The following is a 6,000-nucleotide window of genomic DNA, read 5'->3' on the forward strand; positions in this document are numbered from 1 at the left end:
CCATCATCATCGGAAGGATACTCTTCAAGGGCCACCATCCCTTTTGGGTGAGGTTTCTTCACAAAGTTGTTCTTGATTGGAAATGATTTGGTTTTGTCTTTGCGAATGAGCTTGCCTCCATTGTCTTCCCTTTTCTCATAGGGACATTCTGCCACGACGTGACTCACGTTACCACAGTTATAACATGTCCTTACTCGTTGTTTGGGTTTGAATCCACTCGAGTTGTTCTTGGTGAAGGTGGGTCTTGAGTTCCTCTTGTTGCCCCAGAATTGCCTTGATGCAAGAGCCATGTGCTCATGATAGGCATACTTTGTGTCTTCAGGGCAGCCCTCCTCTTCCTCATCATCTTCTTCTTTTTCAAGCATTACTTTTGCTTTCAACGCAAGGTTGGGTGAAGTTGTCTTTGATCGAACACGAGTAAAGTGCATTGTCGGCTGTTTCGTTCATGATTGACATTGCAATGAATTCATCCAACACCTCACTGGAAGACAAGGAGTGGAAGTCTGGCCGCTGACGAATGACAGATGACATGGCTTTGTTGAAAGGCATGATGGCTTTAAGGAACTTGCGCTTGACCCATGTATCATCCACATCCTTGCTCCCATGATCCTTGAGTGCCACAACAATAGCAGTCACCCTCCGATAGAGATCACGAGGGTCCTCGTCTTCCTTCATCACAAACTCATCGGCCTTATCAAGTATCACTTCATAATTGGATCGTTGAATGCTTGATCTTCCCTTGTACAACACCATAATATGCTCCCAACAATCCTTGGCCAAAGTGAAGGGACGCAAGTGAGGAAGATCTTCAGGTGGCACTCCAGACTGGAGAATAAACAAAGCAGAGTGATTGTATTGATTGTCTGCATCTTCTCTTGGAGTGAGGTTGCTTGGATCATGGGGATAATATCCTTGCTCGATGATTCTCCACAAGTTTGTTGAGCTGTGATTCAAATGAGACTTAATAGAAAATACCCAGTTAGCAAAGTCACCTTTCACAAGCTTAGGAGGAGGACCAACATGATTAAAACGTGGTGCGGGAACGGATCCTCCATAGACCATGGGGGGGGGGGTGGAACTGAGGCATATGTTCCAGTCCCATCCTTTTCGTGAGATGAGGGAGGTCGCATACCTTTAGCCGTTTCCTTAGAGGAGTTGGCCTCCGAATCGGAAACAGTGGGTTTAACCACTATAGCCGGTTCGGGTGAACTTTTAAATCCCTCAATTAACTCTTTAAGCATGGTCTTGACCTCGTTCGTCAAGGACGTCTTGAGAGCGGCCATAGCCGTATTCAAGTCGTCCCTTGTGACTGAAGTCAAGTCCTTGGCCTCGGGTTGCCCATGGTTAATTCCCTCTTCGCCTTCCATACTCTTCGGGTGGTTAAACCCTTAATAAAGAGACGTGGCTCTGATACCAATTGAAAGGATCGATATGGTTGACTAGAGGGGGGGGGGTGAATAGACAACGACCACTTTTTAATTAATCTTAGCAAGTTAAGGTAAACCACATATGGGTTCACAAATATTACGACAATGAGGTGAACCCTAATGGAGCTAACAATGAGAGCTATTAAGACAAGTAAGATATAGTCAACAATATAAGCATACACAAAGTAAAGGTTAGAGATAACCACAAGTGGAACCGATGGAGAAGAGGATGTGTTACCGAAGTTCCTTCCCTTTGACAGGAAGTACGTCTCCGTTGGAGCGGTGTGGAGGCACAATGCTCCCCAATAAGCCACTAAGGCCACCGTATTCTCCTCACGCCCTCGCACGATGCAAGGTACCGTGATTCCACTATAGGTGCCCTTGAAGGCGGCGACCGAACCTTTACAAACAAGGTTGGGGCAAACTCCACACAAAGCTTGGAGGCTCCCAACTAGACCACGAAGCTTCACCACAATGGAATATGGCTTCGAGGTGACCTCAACCGTCTAGGATTCTCAAACACCCAAGAGTAACAAGGTCCGCAAGGGATTGGTGGGGGAATCAACTTTTCTCTTGGTGGAAGTGTGGATCTAGGCCTTCTCAACCAATCCCTAAAGAATCAACAAGTTTGATTGGCTAGGGAGAGAGATCGGGCACTTTTGAGCTTAGGGAGCAACAATGGAGCTTGAGAGGGTAAGAGATGAGGTTCCACAGCTAGAAGAACCCTTTATATAGTGGGGGGGGGGAATCCAACCCTTTTCCCACTCTCTGCCCATGCTCCAACGCTACTACCGCTGGCTGCAGCGGTACTACCGCTGGCTGCAGCGGTACTACCGCTGGCACTCCAGCGGTACTACCGCTGACCAGGGGCGGTACTACCGCTGACTAGCGGTACTACCGCTGGTTGCAGCGGTACTACCGCTGGCATTCCAGCGGTACTACCGCTGGGGACCGTTTTGCAAGGAGGAAAGAAACACAGTGGCGGGGGCCGCTCCAAAGATGAAGGTAAGGGAAAATATGTGAAGTGTGCGCGTGCAAAGATAGATTCCACCCAAACCTTTCCACTACGGTTCCCCTCTTAATAGTACGGCTTCCCTATGACTCAAATAAAGAGAATCGTAGAGAGCGCCGTGCTTCCGTTCCATGAATGAGGAGCCGAGTCGTCTTGTGCCGTTGACGTGTGTTATTTGAAACCTTAACACACATGGTTAGTCCTTTACGGTACTGTCATCAATCACCAAACTTACTTAGGCATAAACTATGCCCCAACAATTGCCCATACCCATGCTTAGTTGTCTTCCTTTGGAGGTGATGGTGCTGGAGTTGTTGCAACCTTTAATTCCAAGAGGGCCATCAATATTTGATTTATACCTTGGAGATCTGTGATATGTTTTTCCATCGAAACAACTTCACGAGTGAGATAAGTATTGCGAGCACGAGTTGTTTCACAAAACCTAAAGAGTTCAATCAAGGATGGAGACAGTAGGTGGAGGTAGGGTTGGAGGAAATCCACTTCTTCAACTTCTTCCTTGTTGAACACAGATTGTGCTTCGTCCCACGCCTGATTCTTCTCCTTAGTTTTGCCCTTGGTTTCTTTAGGTAGCCTTTCCCTGGCCTCCATGGCCTCCATTCTTTTCAGATCATCATTTACTTCTCCATAGACTTGAGGGAGATTGTTCTCCCCAACAGATTCCTGAGATGACATCTTGCTCTAAGTCTGCGGCAGAAACAAGCTCGAAACGAAAATAGAGGAAATCTGCGTGATACGAGGTTCAGACCTTACGAGAGAATATATAATGATTTTTTTCCAACCAGAAGAAGTACTCCGCAAGAAAACGGAGTCTCGGAGGCACACGAGGTGGCCACAAGCCCCCCAGGCGCGGCCAGCGGTGGCCCGCGCCTGGCAGGCTTGTCGCCTCCTCGTGCGCTTTCCGGACTACTTCAAATTTTTCTATTTTTTTTCAAAATTTCCAAAACGGAAGAAAAATCCTACTGGAAAAGTTTTGGAGTTAGTTTACTTACCGAATCACATACCTCTTCATTTTCGGAGTCTGAAACAGGCTGATAAATATCCCTTAGGTACTCCTCCGGAGTTATGGTATTGATAATATTGCTTTCAACATTTGTGGGAGTACCTGAGATATAATGCTTGATTCTCTGCCCATTTACCACTCTCGGAAAATTACCTTCCGTGTTGTTGATCTTGATAACACCGGAACGATATACTTCCTCAACAATGTAAGGACCTTCCCATTTAGAGAGAAGCTTGCCTGCAAAAAATCTTAAACGAGAATTATATAGCAAGACATAATCACCTACATTGAACTCACACTTTTGTATCCTTTTATCATGCCACCTCTTAACCTTTTCTTTGAACAACTTGGCATTCTCATATGCCTGAGTTCTCCACTCATCAAGTGAGCTAATATTAAATAACCTCTTCTCACCAGCAAGTCTGAAATCAAAGTTGAGCTCTTTGATTGCCCAATAAGCTTTATGCTCTAGCTTAAGAGGTAAATAATTTTCTTTACGATACACCATTTTGTACGGCGACATGCCCATGGGATTCTTATAGGCAGTTCTATAAGCCCACAGTGCATCATCGAGCTTCTTAGACTAATTCTTTCTAGACCTGTTGACAGTCTTTTATAGAATCAGTTTAATCTCCCTATTGCTTAGCTCTACTTGACCACTGGACCGAGGACGATAGGGAGACGCAATTCTATGGTTGACATCGTACTTAGCAAGCATTTTACGGAAAGCACCATGAATGAAATGTGAACCACCGTCGGTCATTAGACATCTAGGGACTCCATATCTAGGGAAAATAACTTCTTTAAGCATCCTGATAGAGGTGTTGTGATCAGCACTACTAGTGGGGATAGCTTCTACCCACTTAGTGACGTAATCAGCAGCAACTAGGATGTGAGTATACCCGTTGGATTTTGGAAAAGGTCCCATATAATCAAAGCCCCAAACATCAAATGGTTCAATGACAAGTGAATAGTTCATAGGCATTTCCTGATGTTTACCGATATTACCTATTCTTTGACATTCATCACAAGATAAGACAAACTTACGGGCATCCTTGAAGAGAGTGGGACAATAGAAACATGATTGCAATACCTTGTGTGCAGTTCTATCTCCTGCATGGTGTTCTCCGTAGGCCTCGGAGTGACACTTCTGTAGGATCTGTCCCTGTTCATGTTCAGGTACACAACGTCTAATAACACCATCTACTCCTTCCTTATAAAGGTGAGGAACATCCCAAAAGTAATGTCTCAAGTCAAAGAAGAATTTCTTCTTTTGCTGGTATGTGAAACTAGGTGGTATATATTTGGTAACGATATAGTTTGCATAATCAGCATATCATGGTGCACAATGTGAAGTATTGATGGCATTCAATTGCTCATCAGGAAAGCTATCATCAATAGGTCATCAAGAACGTTCTCCAATAGACAAGTTATCTGCTACGGGGTTATCAGCACCCTTTGTGTCGACAACATGCAAATCAAATACTTGTAGCAAGAGAACCCATCTGATAAGTCTAGGTTTAACGTCTTTCTTCTCCATGAGGTACTTAATAGCAGCGTGATCAGTGTGAATAGTGACTTTGGAATCAACTATGTATGACCTGAAATTTTCACATGCAAACACGACTGCTAAAAATTCCTTTTCCGTAGTAGCATAGTTTCTTTGGGCACTGTCTAGAGTTTTACTAGCGTAGTGAATAACATTCAACTTCTTATCAACTCTTTGCCCTAGGACATCACCAACAGCATAATCACTAGCATCACACATGATTTCGAAAGGTAAGTTCCAATCAGGTTGTTGAACAATAGGTGCAGTTATCAAGGCCATCTTAAGTATTTCGAAGGCTTCCTCACAATCATCGTCAAAGACAAAAGGAATATCCTTTTGCAAGAGATTGGTAAGAGGCCTAGAAATCTTAGAGAAGTCCTTAATGAACCTTCTATAGAAACCAGCATGACCAAGGAAACTTCTTATACCTTTGATATCTGTGGGGTATGGCATTTTCTCGATTGCATCAACCTTAGCCTTATCGACTTCAATACCTCTTTCAGAAATATTATGTCCTAAGATGATGCATTCATTAACCATAAAGTGGCACTTCTCCCAATTCAAGACAAGATTGGTGTCTTTACATCTTTGCAAGACTCGATCAAGGTTGCTGAGTTAATCATCAAAAGAAGACACGTAAACTGAGAAATCATCCATGAAAACATCAACAATCTTTTCACAAAAGTCAGAGAATATAGCCATCATACATCTTTGAAAGGTGGCAGGTGCATTACATAAGCCAAAAGGCATACGTCTATAAGCAAAGGTATTGAATGGGTAGGTGAAAGTGGTTTTCTCCTGATCAGCTTGTGCAACAGGTATTTGGGAGAAACTAGAATAACCGTCTAGAAAGCAGAAGTGTGTGTGTTTAGACAGTCTTTCTAGCATTTGGTCGATAAAAGGCAAAGGGTAATGATCTTTCCTAGTGGCCTTATTCAATTTCCTAAAATCGATTACCATCCTATAGCTAGTAATAATCCTCTGTGGGATT

The sequence above is a fragment of the Hordeum vulgare genome, chromosome 4H (assembly GCF_904849725.1).
Source record: "Hordeum vulgare subsp. vulgare chromosome 4H, MorexV3_pseudomolecules_assembly, whole genome shotgun sequence".
Lineage (NCBI taxonomy): Eukaryota > Viridiplantae > Streptophyta > Magnoliopsida > Poales > Poaceae > Hordeum > Hordeum vulgare.